The sequence below is a fragment of the Peromyscus californicus genome, unplaced genomic scaffold, assembly GCF_007827085.1.
Source record: "Peromyscus californicus insignis strain IS unplaced genomic scaffold, ASM782708v3 Scaffold_7__1_contigs__length_154581171, whole genome shotgun sequence".
NCBI lineage: Eukaryota > Metazoa > Chordata > Mammalia > Rodentia > Cricetidae > Peromyscus > Peromyscus californicus.
In genome coordinates, this window is record NW_026294595.1 from 125,376,618 (window position 1) to 125,393,064 (window position 16,447).

Consider the following 16,447-nt stretch of genomic DNA (forward strand, 5'->3'; position numbering starts at 1 on the left):
GTAGTCAGCATAGCCAACATTAAAACTAAGAAACTTACTAAATTTCTTTGTGTGGTATGTGTGTGTGTATGTGTGTGTGTACACACATGTATGCATGTGTGTATGTGTGTGTACACACACATATGTATGTGTGTATATGTGTGTGTGTTACCCAGAGGTCAACATTAGGTGTCATCCTCTACTGTTCTCACTGAACCTGGAGCTCATCATTTTGGCTAGACCACTTGGCCCGCAAGTCCTTGGGACCCTCCTGTGTCTGTCCGTCACGCTAAGGTTACAGGCCCATGCCACTGCACCTGGCTTTATGTGGATCCAAAGTCAGGCCCTTATGCTTGCACACCAAACACGATGCGCTGAGCTCTCTCCTCAGCCCACCCTTTTATATTATTACATTTAAAAAATTAACTTTTTTATACAATAGTATTTTGTTTGTTTGGTTCGTTTTTCAAGACAGGGTTTCTTTGTGTAGTCTTGGCTGATCTAGAATTAGCTCTGTAGACCAGGCTGGCCTTGAACTCACAAAGATCCGCCTGCCTCTACCTCTGCCTCCCAAATGCTGGGATTAAAGGCATGCACTGCCACTGCCTGGCCATACAATAGCTTTTGGTATTCTTTCCTCTCTCCCAAGTCCTCCAGGATCCTTCCCCACCGCTATACACCCAGCTTCATGTTCTCCCCAGATTCAAAGAAAACCACCCCAAAAAAGAAAGAAAAAAGCCAGAAACCAAGAAGACAAAACCCACCAAACCGTAACAACAACAACAAAAATGCACAAAAACCCCTCAGTCTGTTTTATGTTGGTCAATTCCTCCTGAGCATGGAGTCTTCCCTGAAGTGTGCTTGATATACCTATTGTCACTCCATTGGGGAAAACTGATTTTCCCTCTCCTGGCAGGTATCAGTTATAAATAGCTTCTTGGTTAGGGGGCCTTTGTGTCCACTTCCCCTTCTCAGTGCTGGAATTTTGTCCAGTTTGAACCTGCCCAGGTCTTGCTCATGCTGCCTGTCACACTCTTGAGTTCTTATGTGTACCACTCCAGTCTAGAGTCATCAACCGCCATTTCTTTGGACTCATCCACCACCGCTGGCTCTTACACACCTTTGCCCTCCTGTTTTACATAGATCCCTGAGAGGAGGAGTTTAATAAAGATACCCCATTTAGGGCTGCTGAGTGCCCCAAGGTCTCTGTCTACACACTGTCCAGGTGTGTGTCTCTGTGTTAATCCCTAGCTACTGCAAGAGGAAGCTTCTCTGATGAGGACTGGAGATGCAGTGATCTGGGTCCCGGCGTGGTGGTCATGAGGTCCCTGGTAGAAAGCAGTTCTGCAGGTCTACTAGACTCACAGAGGTCGTCAGTAGGAGGAGTGGCGGAGGGGAGTGGTGAGGAAAAACTAGGAGAATCCTGGGACTGCACCAGGAGGCTGAGTCCCAAGAGGACAGAGGCAGGCTGGGAGGAGGGGTTGAGCAGCCCCAACTTTTAAATTGCTTTACTTATTGACACATGTATAGCACAAGGCCCTGGATTCAATCCCCAGTAACCCAAAAAAATAAAAACTGAAAATTAATAAAATAATCACACGATAACATCTTTAATGAAAATAGCTATATTTCCCCAAAATTAGCATATAGAATAGTGCTGCTACGTAGTGCTGCAAATCCTCTGGGTAGTCTAGCTCAACAAAGAGCAGGTGGCTTTCCTCAAATCTGTTTCAACTGGCTGTAACGTCATAGGTCATATAGGCTTCTGGAAAACACTGTATTCATGAAAAAATGAAGCAAGACAAATGATGTTATTATGAAATGTAACATGTCCTTGTACATCCTCTAAAAAGGTTCTGAGGACATGTGGGGACCTGTGGACCCTGATCTGAGGATTTTTTTGTAAGGCAGGGAACTGTAAGAAAATGAGCCATGGGGATTCCTGGAGGCAAAGCATCCTGTGGAAGGGAGACAACTCAGCTGGTAAAGTATCTGCGGAGTGTGCACAGGGACCTGAGTCAGTTCCCAGCATCCCTGTTTTTAAAAACAAGCCAGGCATGGCACAGTGGCTCATAATTGCAGGCAGAGACAGGTGGATTCCCAGGTTTTAGTGGCCAGCAAGTCTAGCCTAATTGTCAATCCTCAAGTCCTAGTGAGAAAGCCTGTCTCAAAAAACAAGGTCTATGCCTCTTGAGGAATCATACTCAAGGTTGACCTCTGGTTTCCACAAAGGCATGTGTGTGTGTGTGTGTGTGTGTGTGTGTGTGTGTGTGTGTGTGTGTGTGTGGAGAGGGATAGGGAGGGAAGCAGAGGCATTCTAGACAAAGGAACAGAAGATGCAGAGCTGAGTCATTCTTCCTCTTTGACACTTAGGAAATGCCCAGAGCTGAAATGAGTTTCCCAGTGGCACACACTGCCCAAATGCTGGCCATGGTGACTGCCCCCAGAATCTAGGCAGGCAGATCCAGGGTATAGCTCTGTCTTATGACTACAGGCCTCCTGTTAACCCTGTCATGGCCTCTCCATTCCAGCTAGATCCTTTTCCCTCATCCATCTCTTTCTGAGCCAGTCTGGGATGCTGCATGACCCATGCACAGACGTGGCAAATGGATTCCCTGGCGAGTGCTGGCCTCCCGTCCAGCCAACATCTGTCTAATCTGAGAGACAGCCAGTTTCAGGGATAGCACCTCACCCTCAGGAGGGTCAAGTCCCTTCTTGGGCTTTGAGAGTAGAGAAGACTGCAAAGCTGTGAATGGACCTCAGAGACCTGGGCTCAAACTCCTCTTCTTCCTTTCATTCTATGCTCTGAAGTTTGCCCATTTGTAAAATGGTCTCTGAGTGCAATTAAAGGAATCAACACCCAGCTTAACCCCCAGCACCCTACCTTAACACCCAATAACAGTTTTCCATATCTGTCAGCTCCTGTATGCCAAGGTCAGCCAGGCCTGGTAGCTTTGGCAATTACATTCCAGCTCCAGGGAGGCCTTGAGTGGTCTACAAGTGGGGAGGGGACTTCAGGGACATACTAACATGTGAGTCAGCTCAGGGAGCCCACAGCAGCACCCTGTACCCCCTGAGCCAGGGCTTCATTCTCCATCAGATGATTTTGAATCAGGAACCTGAGGGTATAGCCTGTCTAGCTGAGGCACACATGGCTCTTATAAGTTGGTTGATCAGCAAACTCTTGACCCCAAACATAAATGCAGGCTGACAGATCTCCAAGTCACCAGTGACAAAAAGACACTGGCCATGTGGGTACCTTCAGTTTCCCCACCAGATGGCTGGATGTAGAAGTGGAGTTTGGGAGAAGTCCCAAGAGCATTATCACAATAATCTCACCAAAGGCCCAGGACCCCGAGAATACAGGTACAAGTGACTAGCACACAACCCATGCATCTCAGCCGGACCTGAATTTGAGCCACCCCCCACTCCCACCTTGCTGGCTGCTGTCCTTAGACAAGAAGCTCTCCTCTCTGAACCTTCATGCCCTTGTTTCTAATGCAAGGTAATGACTGCATCTACCTCAGAGCTTTTCGGTGAAAATTTAACCAAACAGAAAGAAGCTTGTGCTGGAGCATTCCCCAAGGGAACAGGAGGTGGGTGGACTCTGATGCTCAGACAAAGAGCTTGCCCAAGGCAGCTGGGAGAGTGAGCACAAAAGGAAGAGAGGAAGAGAGTTTTTAAAATGCAGTTCTCTTCTGGGCTCATTGGGCAAACTGCTTGCTGCATGAGGACCTGAGTATTGATCCCCAGCCCTCACGGAAAAGGCGGGCACAGTACATGCATCTGTACCTCAGTACTCTGGGCTGGGGATGAGCAGAGACAGGCCAAGCCTGGGGGCTCACTGGCCTGCCAGTCTAGCCAAAACATTGAATTCCAGGTTTAGTGAGAGAACCTGTCTCAAAATAAAATAAATAAACAAAAAATGGGAATAGAGGAAGACACTGGGATTGACTTTTGGCCTCCACCTGTACTCACGTGGATGAGCCTCTACACAGAGAGAGAGAGAGAGAGAGAGAGAGAGAGAGAGAGACAGACAGACAAACAGAAACAGAGAGACAGATACATACATCAGGTTCTCTTGTAAGACTTTGAATACTAAAACAAATGAGAGAAATGGACTCTAGGGTGTCCATCAGTCAGTCAACAAGGGTTGGTGACTTCCTGTCCTGTACCAGACTCAAGAATGCATAATGAGCTACCTCTGTATGATATGCAGGGAGACAAGACTGGGAAGAGCAAAAGATTCTCATGCAGGCATGACCTCTCCAAGAAGAAGACCCTGCCACAAGACCTGGGAGGAGAGCCGGGTAGCTGGAGAACAGAGGAAGAATGTTCTGGGAAGATCAAGAGGGTGGGGAGAGTTGGATACCTGGGAGCTGAGTGGGGCATGAATGGAGAAGAGTCCTGCATCAGTCTGTAATAGAAGATCCCAGCCAAATTGAAACACCTATCATCCAAGATGCTTATTCGACATAGGATGCATATCTGTAGTGGAATGCAGTGCCGTCATTCATAAAGAACAGGAAGGAGCTTGGTGTGTGAAAATGGAGGCTGTCCCACAGTAGTGAGGGGATTCTAGGAGTCCAGACGACCTCTGTCAGGGCCTATTCAAGAGCCTTAGGGATAGTAACTCAGAGTCCTCATGAAACAAAAGCAGGGTTATTTTGCCTGCTGTGCAGTATGCCAAAACAAGTTTTGCCAAAGAAAAGGTTTATTCATGAGGTGTGAGAACATGTGAGACCCGAGCTCCCACCTGCCTCCCAAGAATGAATGGGGGAGGGGGTCTTGGAGTTTGTTCAGATTTTCCTTGGTTTCCTTCACACTAAAACCCACTAAAGAGGCCGGGCGGTGGCGCATGCCTTTAATCCCAGCACTTGGGAGGCAGAAGCAGGTGGATATTTGTGAGTTTGAGGCCAGCCTGGTCTACAGAGTGAGATCCAGGAAAGGCACAAAGCTACACAGAGAAACCCTGTCTCAAAACAAAACAAAACAAAACAAAAACCCACCAAAGAAATGAGACATGGGCTGTGGACGTAAAGTTTAGGACCTGTTCTCAAATGCTGGGTATTCTTCCCTCTCGTGGCTGGAGCGGGGGTTGTTGGTTGTTTTTTTACTCTTTGGTTCTTTGGGGGCCCATAACCCAGCTCCCAAATAAATACACACAGAGACTTAGTATTACTTATAAATGCCTGGCCTTAGCTTGGTTTGTTTCTGGTCAGCTTTTCTTAAATTATTCCATCTATCTTTTGCCTCTGAGCTTTGAACTTTCTCTATTTCTGTATGTCTTTTCTTCTTACTCCATGTCTGGTTGTGTAGCTGGGTGGCTGGCCCCTGATGTCCTCCTCCTTCTCTCGCTCCTTGATCTTCCTCCTCCTAGATTTCTATTTATTCTCTCTGCCTGCCAGCCCCACCTATTTTTCTCTCCTGCCTCGCTATTGGCCATTCAGCTCTTTATTAGACCAATCAGGTGCTTTAGACAGGCAAAGTAACAGCTTCACAGAGCTAAATAAATGCAACACAAAAGAATGCAACACATCGTTGTATCACTAAAAGATATGTTTCACAGCATAAATAAATGGAACACATCTTAAATTAATATTCCACAACAGGGTTGGGGGCAGAAAAAATGTGTGTGGCCACTACTGTTCATACAAAACAAAATGCTTATGAAGTTGTATCTGCTTCTCTCTATGCAAGTGGCATTCTGAAAAGACACATTAAAGTAATTGTGGTTTGGGGAGGGAACACCTGGATAGCTGAGGGACAGATATGAGGGGGCTTATTTTACACTGCCCATTTTCTTGTTTTTTTTTTTTTTGAACAATTTTTTAGAAAGGGATTCTTGCTATGTTGCTGAGGCTGGTCTTGAACTACTGAACTCAAGTGATTCTCTTGCCGCAAGTTCCTGAGTACCTGGACCACAGGTACATGCCATGTGATGAACTTATAATGCTCATAATGTTTAATTCTGATCAGCCAATCCTCTTATCAGATTACTCTAGATCACCAAGGACAAAGAAATGATAGGATTAAAGCCATGATGCATTGATTCAAATCACTCAGGCTGCAGGAAGAGCCTGGACAGGCAGTGCACTGTAAAGGACTGCCCGATTTTCCAGGGTTTCCCAAGAAGAATGAGCATGTTCAAGTTTAGGGTTTTTTTTGTTTTTTTTTTTTTTTGTCTGTTTTATGGCAAGGCCACTGTGCACTTCAGTGGACAGTCACAATGTGTCTGTTTCTGTTTCACATTGTGACACTGGCAGCCATGTAGAATTAGAGATATTTCTTGGTTATAAGAGCTCTGAATCCGGGCGGTGGTGGCGCACGCCTTTAATCCCAGCACTCGGGAGGCAGAGCCAGGCGGATCTCTGTGAGTTCGAGGCCAGCCTGGACTACCAAGTGAGTTCCAGGAAAGGCGCAAAGCTATACAGAGAAACCCTGTCTCGAAAAACCAAAAAAAAAAAAAAAAAAAAAAAAAGTAATTTGCCGGGCGGTGGTGGCGCACGCCTTTAATCCCAGCACTCGGGAGGCAGAGGCAGGCGGATCTCTGTGAGTTCGAGGCCAGCCTGGTCTACAGCGCGAGATCCAGGAAAGGCGCAAAGCTACACAGAGAAACCCTGTCTCGAAAAACCAAAAAAAAAAAAAAAAAAAAAAAGAGCTCTGAATCAATGCAGCATGGTGGCTTTAATCCTATCATTTCTTCATCCTTGGTGACCTGGAGTAATCTGATAAGGGAATTGGCTGATCAGATATTAAACACAGGACAATTTTATCTCTTATTCCCTAATTTCCTAGTTTTTCAAACAATGAGTTAGGCTTGCAGCAGCCTCTAAGCAACCAAGGGAGGCCTATGCAACTTGTTTTTATTGTTGCTTTGAGGAGCGCCTCCAGCTCACTGACTTACATACACGAGATGAGGTATGTCACAATCCCCCATCGTTATTGGCCTTTCAGGGCAGTTTTGTGTACTTTGGAAGACCTTGAACTGGGAATCTTTCCAGTATGTCAGAGTCCTCATTTCTACCCAGGGCTCTGAGAAGCATATTCTGTTTTTAAAATGTTCCTGACTCTGGGTGACAATTACTTTGCTTGGTCCCTAAGGATGCTTGAAAATTTCATTAGCATGTAAGCAATGGGCCCAATTGTGCTGTTGCCATATGTATCTTCTGCACAACAAATGGAATTTTAGTTAAGGGATAACGTACAAAATAAGGAAAATATTTGTAAATTAATCCTCTGCCAAGGGATTAACATTCAGAATATGTAAGGAACTCAAACAATCCAGCAGAAAAAGCATAAAAACAAATCATACACTTTAAAAATGGCAAATTATCTGAGTAGACATTTCTCAAAAGAAGATATACAATGGCTAACAAGTTTATGGAAGAATTGCTCAATGTAACATTCAAGAGGGAAACACATTAAAAGTATAGTGATCATCCCAGTTAAAATGGGTATAGCTCTGGCTTAGATCTAAGTCCCACTAAGGCAAATGTGCTACAAGTCTGGTGCCAGGCTGTAGCCTGCTGGGAGCTTGTGAGGACTAGAAGGTGGGCCTAGAAGGCAAAAAAAAAAAAAAAAAAAAAAAAAAAAAAAAAAAAAAAAAAAAAAAAAAAAAGCCATTGGAAACCTGTCCTGGAATGGGTATTTGAGGGAGACCAGCTCCCATGTTTTCCCCCAGGGTACTCTTGAGGAGGGAAAAGTGAGAAATATGTGGATAGAAATATAGAGGAGAGAGACAGTTAGAAACATGGGATAGCCTTAGGAGGGCCTGGATCAAAACCCACTGGCCCCTTCTGTCACTACTAGAGGGCTTTTAATGGAATGCCAAGGGGTGAAGCAAAAGACCTCCCTCCTGCACAGCCAAGTGCAGACCATCCCAAACACCTGGTAAGCACATGGTCAAGCCATTCCCTAATGCAGCCCTGCTGTGTAAAGCAAGCTCAGATCTCACTAGGAAACCTCTGTGGGCTCCCACAGCTATTTAGACCCCAACCTCTTCCTTTCTTTGCTTGCTAGCCACCCTGAAGTACACTGACCCTGTCCTCATGAGCTCCCACCATGCCTGTTCTGTCACAGGTCCAAAGCAACTTCTGAAACAATGAACCAAAACATATATATCATCCTTTTACACTGATTATCTTGAGTTGCAGCAATGGAAAGTTGATTAGCACAGCTATAATAAAAAAAAGATGAAAAAAGTATTGGTGAAGTTGGGAGAGAGAGGGACTCTCAAGTTCTGTTGGAGGGAAGGTAAATTAATACAGCCACTATGGGAAAGAGCGTGGAGTTCATTTAAGAAAGCCAAAACTAGAACGCCACGTGAGCCAGCAATCTTACCACCAGGCGTATATTCAAAGAATCAACAAGTCAAAGAGCTGTGTGTGCCCCAGATGTAATGCAACACTAATCACAACAGACTAGAGAGTCCACCTAAATGTCCATTGGTGGATGGATAGATGACTAGAGAAAACATGGTGTGTGTGTGTGTGTGTGTGTGTGTGTGTGTGTGTGTGTTTAAATGTATGTGTGTATGGGGATATTCTTCGTCTATAGAAGAGAATGAAATCCTGTCATCTGTGGCAGCACACACAAGCTTGGAGGGCATTATGGTAAGTGAAATAAGCCAAGCACAGAAATACAAACACCATATATTCTCATGTCTATATGAGAACCAAAACCGTTGATTCTAAGAGGCAGCAAGTATGAGAACTACCAGAGTAAAGGAAGGGCTGGGAGAGGGGAAGTGAGCTGAGGACAGGTGGTGGACACAGGGAAACAACTGGGTAGAAGGGACAACGGCTAATGTTCTGTTTCACAGCTCAGTAAATATGGTTGGCAATAATTAATTGTACATTTCAAAATGGGTAGTACAGGGGATTTTGGATGTTCACCACACAAATAAAAATGAAAGAAATGGCCGGGCGGTGGTGGCGCACGCCTTTAATCCCAGCACTCGGGAGGCAGAGCCAGGCGGATCTCTGTGAGTTCGAGGCCAGCCTGGGCTACCAAGTGAGTTCCAGGAAAGGCGCAAAGCTACACAGAGAAACCCTGTCTCGAAAAACCAAAAAAAAAAAAAAAAAAAAAAATGAAAGAAATGATAAAGCTTTGAGCAGGATATGCCAACAACTGCCTTGATCTTATCAGTATACATTGTGTCCACCTATTGAAACATCACTCTGCACCCTATACATATGTATAATTATGATGAACCTCATATACATGTATAATTATAACGAATGAATTAAAATGTAAACTAATTTTGAAACAAGGTCTCGAGTACCCCAGGCTACCCTCAAATCTTGATATAGACAAGGAAGATAAAACTTTTAAAAATCCATTTGTTCAATAGGAACAGGAACTATCTGTGGAGACAGACCCATCAAAATTGAATTTAGCAGAGACTAACATGTAAGCCAGGCAGTGATGCTTAATTTTCAGGGAGAACCTGTACCTGTTAGAAGTCCATTTAGCAGACAGGTGGTGGTGGTGCACGCCTTTAATCTTAGCACTCAGGAAGCAGAGGCAGGTGGATCTCTGTGAATTTGAGGCCAGCCTGATCTACAGAGCAAGTCTCAGGACAGCCAGGGCTACAGAGAGAAACCCTATCTAAAACAAAAACAAAAAAAGGCCATTCAACTGCTTGAGGCTTGAGTAAGGATGTTGGAATAACCATATAAGGGATTTATTTTCTCACACAGGTCTGGAAGGAGGCCAGCCAGGTGAAGGGCAGTGACAGTCACACTATTAAGGACCTAGGCCTTCTACAGTTCCTTCCAGGTCCCTGGCATGTGATACTAGTCTTCATGGATCCATGGAGGCTGCGGCATTCCACGGGGACTATGTCCTCTGTAGGAAAAAGGCAACAGTGAGACAGGCTGAGCAGAATACCAAATCGCCACTCTCCCTTCCTGTTCGTTTTTTCCCCTTCCCTTCTTCCCCTCTTGCACCAACTCGCCTGAGACAAGGCCTCACTCTGTAGCCATACTGGCCTTGAATTTGAAGCAATCTTCCCGCCTCTGATTACCAAGTTCTGAGAGCACACGTGTGATACCCTGCACCTGGCTTTCTCTTTTCTCTTAGGGATACAATGGCCTTCTTCAGAGCCCTAGTCAGAAAACATCCGCCTTCCTCAGCTGGAGCTGTTCACATGGCAACCTCTAGCAGCAAAGGAGCCCACACACAGGAGGAGGAGGAGGAGGAGGAGGAGGAGGAGGAGGAGGAGGAGGAGGAGGAGTGGATGGGGAGTTTGCAAGCCCTGCAGTGCTTTGAATAAAGCCTGGTTCTTGGGGCTGGAGACAGGGCTCAGCAGGTAACAGTGAGTGCTGCTTTTGACTTCCAGCTGCACGTGGAGGAGCTCACAACTGCCTGTAACTCCAGCTCCAGGGTGTCTGGAGGCCAGAGGCACTTGCACTCTCCTGCACACACACCTACACATACAAATACACATATACACAGTTTAAAAAATAATCTTTGGCCAGGCAGTGGTGGCACACGCCTTTAATCCCAGCACTCGGGAGGCAGAGGCAGGCGGATCTCTGTGAATTCCAGGCCAGCCTGGTCTACAGAGCGAGATCCAGGACAGGCATCAAAACTACACAGAGAAACCCTGTCTCAAAAAACAAAAAACAAAACAAACAAACAAACAAAAACCCCCTAATCTCTGAAGAAAGTTTGCTTCTGAAGTGAGGAAGAAGTGGGACCCTCTGGAGCAGAGGGCAGTGTCTTGAAGCCTTAATTAGCAAATCAAACAGCCCTGCTCACTGCCTGAAATTCTCTCCCACAAGACTCTGGATGGAATGCCAACTGTGAAGTTTCCTTGGAAATACTGAGTAAGAACCAAGCAGTCAACATTAGTAACCAACTGTCACTGTGTGTCACTGCCTCTGACTTAGGAAACAAGGCTTAAAGATGAAGATTGTTCGCACAATCTTGAAGTTCCCTACAAAAGTCTAGTTGAGGAGGCTCTTAAACACACCTTCTACAAGAGAGGCCACTATGTGACCACCCAGCTCTAGTCTCCTGTCCTTGCTGGGAACACCTCCCGGCTTTCCTTGCAGTTGAGTATGGCTGGGTGGCTAATGCTGTTCAGGCCTGGCCAAGAAAACCTCCCAAGTTCCCTTTCCTTCTGTCCTTGAACCCAAGTCACAACAGAATGTCTGTGGCAACCACCTGCTAAAGACTACAAACTCAGAAGCATCCTGGCTCCCTGAATAGTCACACAGAGTGTAGCACCCACCGGCCATGAAGGAGCATTGGCCCTAATGTTCTAAGACAGAAATAAACCTGTTGTGTTCAAGTATTCACACAATGCGTGTACTTACTAAGTATGCTCAGCCCACTGAACCATGATTCTAGCCATTTAGTTATGGAGTCTTAAAATGTTGATGATGTCCTTTCTTCTACCTCCCTGCCAAACTTTCTAGGCGTGACAATCCTTAATTCTCAACCACTGGGAGGGAATAGTCCTGGAAAACAGAGAAGGAACCCTAACAATGGAAGTCTGAGCTTTTGGCTTCATTCTCCACTGAGAAGCTGGAGTGAAGATGACCCTGGACCTTTGGAGGTTCCATTGGCAATGGAGAGAGGCTACCCTAGGCTTGGGAACTTAGAATGAAACCATCAGATGCTGACACTCACCCCATGACCATTGGATGCTAGGGATCAGTAACTCACAAGTAAGTAGATGTCTCGTCCCTGCCACCTACAAGGTTGGCACCAGAGTGGGTCTACTGTACCAAGTCTCCTCCAGGACACGGAGATGATCTGTGACCTGTGCACATAGAACCTTCAAGGATCCAACCCCTCCACAGACACTGGACTCGAGGAGAAAACATTCCATTTTCATGGAGGCTCTCTGAGCTTAGGTCTCTGTCACACACCACAGACTCCGGTGTTCACTAAGAAAGTGGCTAAAGGACAAATGCCTTCTGTTGGAATCATGAGGAAGCAAAACATGTCTCCACTGTGGTACCTTCTGAGAAACTGTCAAGAATAACATGGTCTTCGGCTGAGGATGGAGCTGTTGGTAGATTGCTTGTGTACTAACAGCTCTGTATTGGATCACCAGCACCATATAAACCCAGACGTGCCTATAATCCCAGCATTTGGGAGATGGAGGCAGGAGGATTATAATTTCAAGGTCATTCTTGCTACATAGTGGATAGCCTGGGCTACAAGATTCTCCACCAAAGAACAAAACGAGAGTAACAGGTCCCTCTGGAATTGGTTCCTTTCGCAATAGATTTGGAGTTTGGGCTCTGGCTTAGGGATTTGCATATGCGAAACATCTAAAACCACAAACACTGCATTCATCTTTTTTTTGGGGGGGGGGGGTCACAGGTTTAGCCAAACACTCTACCACTCAGAGTCCCCCACAGCCCTCACTGTACTTCTTGCTGTTGACTCAGCTGCCTCTCTCCTTGCTGGAGCCTGAAGACCTTCCTGACCTTGAAGGGTAGTTGAGTTTCTCATCTTTTTCTTTGGTCACAGTGCTTTGTGACTCCCTTGGAGCTCGAAGTCCCTGTTTATGGCCACCATGACCACAATTTCCAATCTAACCTCTGAGTTCATGGTTATTAAGGCTTGTTCTTCTCCCCTAAATGGTCCAGGAAATTCCAGCACACATGACTTCCATAGCTGTGGAGACAGCATGTCAGAATCAAGAGCATGAGGGAGTGTGCTGGTTGGGTTTTGTCAATTCGACACAGCTAGTTACTTGCTAAGAAGAAACTGCAGTTGAGAAAGCGCTCCCATCAGATTGGCCTGTCAGAAATTAACCATTGATGTGGGAGAGACCAGCCCAGTATAGACAGTGCCATCCCCAGGCAGGTGGTGCTGGGTTGTGTAAGAAAGCAAGGCTGAGCAAGCCATGGAGAGGAAGAAAGCCAGTAAGCTGTGTTCCTCAATGCTCTCTGCTTCCAGGTTATTGCCTTGAGTTCCTGATGTTTCCTTCATCGTGGACTGTAAGAGGAAATAAACTCTTTCCTCCCCAAGTTGCTTTTGGTGATGGTGTTTCTCACAGCATTGCAAGCAAACTAGGAAAGAGAGTGAAGTCTTTTCTGATTTTCCAAATAGACGACACAGGGCTTGGTAAGATCCCTGAGTTCTGCCTGGGGACAACAGAAAGGGGAAATATGACAGGCATTTTTAGAGGTTATCTGAGAATGGTAGTTATGGAACCTTGATGCCTTCCATTTGGGAGCTGAAAGTGGGAACTACATTTCCTGTGGACTCATAGAACTTACTAGCATGGTTCTTTTTCACTTAGGTTCTTTGTTTCAATCTCAGGAGTCAGCTATTCCATTATATGAGTGGTTTTCCCAAACGTGGTTTCCAGGCCAACAAGATTTCCATGGTTTAAAGAATTTGAGTATACAACGTTCCTTATATGTTCTTATTTTAGATGCTATTTGCCAGCTGGTGATAATGCTGTGGGAAGCTATGGAATCTTTAGGTTCCATAGATTATAGAAGGTCACTAGAAGTGGGCCTTTAAAGATTACATCCAGCCCCTGGTTCCTGCTTGGTTCCCTGCTTCCTGGTCCACTGTTACGTGAACAGTCTCTGCTACATGCTACTTTTCTGCCATGATGACTGAAATCCTCTACTGCAACAACCCAGATAAATCTTTCCTCCCTCTGTGACTACAATATTTACAGAGACCCAAAAAGCAACTAATATGAGTATTGCTTTGGAATTTTTTAGAAATATAGATTCTCGGGCTGGAGAGATGGCTCAGCGGTTAAGAGCACCGACTGCTCTTCCAGAGGTCCTGAGTTCAATTCCCAGCACCCACATGGTGGCTCATAACCATCTGTAATGAGACCTGGCGCCCTCTTCTGTGTACATAATAAATAAATAAACCTTAAAAAAAATATAGATTCTCTAGTCACATTCCTCAGGGCTGTTTTCATCATTAGCTGTTCCCATAACAACAGTTAAAAATTCCTTAACTCTGTGCTATGGACTGAACTACATCTCTCATATTCATATGCTGGAGCCCTGTCCCCAAATGTGATGGTATGTGGAGATGCGGCCTTTGGGAAGCAACTAAGAATTAAATAAAACAGATCCTTCTGATGAGATTAGTCCTCCTAAGAGATACTAGAGAGTTCTCTCTCCCCTTCCCTAACCAATGTGAGGAAACAGCAAGAAGATGGCTAGCAGTCTGTAACCCAGGGACAGGCCTCACCAGAACCCAGCTATGCAAGCATTCTGATCTTAGACTTTCAGTCCTCAGAGATGTGATAGAAATCAATTTCTGTTATCTACACCGTCCAATTTGGGGAAATTGTGGCTCGGTGAAAACAAGCCCTTAGTTCAACCCCCGGCAACACATGGGGACAACACAACCTCTCCATTTCTGGTATTTGGTTATTGCAGCCCAAACTGCCTGAAGCATCCTTTCTGCATCACAGCTGCTTACTGTATGTTTGTGTCCCATCCCCCAAACTGACTGGAGGTGGGTCCTTTGGAAGGTCAGTAAGTGGTGAGGGCAGGGCTGGTGTAGAGAGGGTTAGAAACCAGAGAGAGGCCACTCGCCACTCCCACAACGACCCACTAAGAAAGCGCTGAGTCAGAAAGCAGGCTCTCACTAACTACACACAGAATCTGTCTTAGCTTAGACTTCCTGGGCTCCAGAACCATGAGAATTAAAAAAAAAAAAGATTACTTACTATTCGTGTGTGTGTGTGTGTGTGTGTGTGTGTGTGTGTGTGTGTCCCCCATGGTGTGTGTACAAAGGTGAGATGACAGACAACTTTTAGGAAATGGTTCTCTCTTTTCACCACGGGTTCTGGGGATCAAACTCAGGTTGTCAGACTTACACAGCAAGTGCTTTTACCTACTGAGCCGCCTCACGCAGCTCTTAGGGTTTTTGTTGTTGTTGTTCTTTGTGTGAGTGTATGCCATGTATGTTCCACTGCCCGTGGAGGCCAGAAGAGGATGTTGGATCCCCTAGAGCTGGAGTACAGGTGTTTGTGAATCATCTCACCTGGGTGCTAGCTCTTAACCCCTTAGCACTCTCTCCAGCCACTCACCTCCGCCTTGATAAACGTTTTGGTGTTTAAAACGACCTAGTATATGGTATTTTGTTGACAGGAGCCTGAACAGACTAAAACATAAGTCCTTACATCAACCAGTTTCTAGGGACTGTGTGGCTCCAGATGGCCAGAATGGGTCACATCCCCTTTCTGGCGCTGAGTGATATTAGCTACATTTATAAATTATGGGCTGGAAAGTAGAGGAGTGCTTCCTAACTACGGAATTCAACGTTTGGTGTTAAGAAAAGGCATCTACCCTAAATGTCCACCACAAACGTGTGCCTGGCTTTGAATCATTTCCCTTTAGCTGAACCTTTTGCCGTGTGTCGTATAAACTGTCCTCAGTCATGTCTCAGCCATGCCTCTACACGGTAGGGCCTCTCACCTCCATCTTCTTTCCACAAAATGAACTTCAGGGTGGACCTCCAGCACTCACTCACCCACCCACAGGAACAGCCAAGCCAATTCTTTCTCCCATCCCCAGGGGTTCTTTTACTCACAGAGCTCTCCCTCCAAAGGTTCCAGTCTCTATTTCTCCTTCTTCTTCTTTTTTTTTTTTTTTGTATTTTTTAACCTTTTTATTTGATATGAATGGTGTTCTGCTTACATGTGTGTCTGTACACTGATTGTAGGATTCCCTGGAAATGGAGTTACAGACAGTTGTGAGCTGCCATGTGGGTGCTGGGAATTGAACCCAGGTCCTCTGGAAGGGTAACTAGTGCTTTTAATCCCTAAGCCATCTCTCCAACCCCTTAAGGTTTTAATTCTTGAAAGTAGTAGATGATCTGTTCATGAAGGTATTCAAACAAAATCCTCAGAGTCCCATTGGAAGCTTGTGTGAGGAGGGGGTTCAAGCATTCAGATACATATTATATGTATCTCCACATATATATGTGATAAATTTTTGTTTTTCGAGATAGAGTTTCACTGTGTAGCCCTGGCTAGCCTGGAACTCATTCTGTTGACCAGGCTGGCCTCAAACTCAGAAATCCGCTTGCCTCTGCCTCCCAAGTGCTGGGATTAAAGGCGTGCGCCACCATGCCCGGCTATATCTCCATATACTCGTACAAAAGGGGGCTTTCATGCAGGGCAGTGTCTAACACTGACTTTTCCAATGGGGAGCACGGAAGGAACCTAGGGCCACTTTCGAACGTTAACCTGGTTCCACATACACAAAGCCTACTCACAGCTATCGTCTGTACAGGACAATTAGTTGTGCAGAAGTGGGAAGCATCTCTAAGTGACGGGTGGACCCCGTTATCACTGCGATCCTCAGAGGCAGAGAAACGTACAGAAAGACCGGCAGCAGCCAGCACGACTAGCCTGCCGTCGCAGCTGCATCCGGCGCGGGGTGGAGGGCGGGAGGTGGTCTGCGGCCGGCCGACTTCCGGTCCCTCCGCCCCGCCGCCGGGGCTTCCGAGA

At 45.9% G+C, this 16,447-nt stretch overlaps 1 long non-coding RNA gene across 1 annotated transcript; it reads right to left on the reverse strand.

The window, feature by feature from the left end:
* Window positions 1–1,402: 1,402 nt before the first annotated feature.
* Window positions 1,403–16,394, reverse strand: LOC128101043 (uncharacterized). Its single transcript, XR_008214980.1, has 3 exons — window positions 16,213–16,394; window positions 9,437–9,831; window positions 1,403–1,754 (listed from the first exon to the last, which is right to left on the reverse strand). It is a non-coding gene; the product is annotated as an uncharacterized LOC128101043 (long non-coding RNA).
* Window positions 16,395–16,447: the final 53 nt, after the last annotated feature.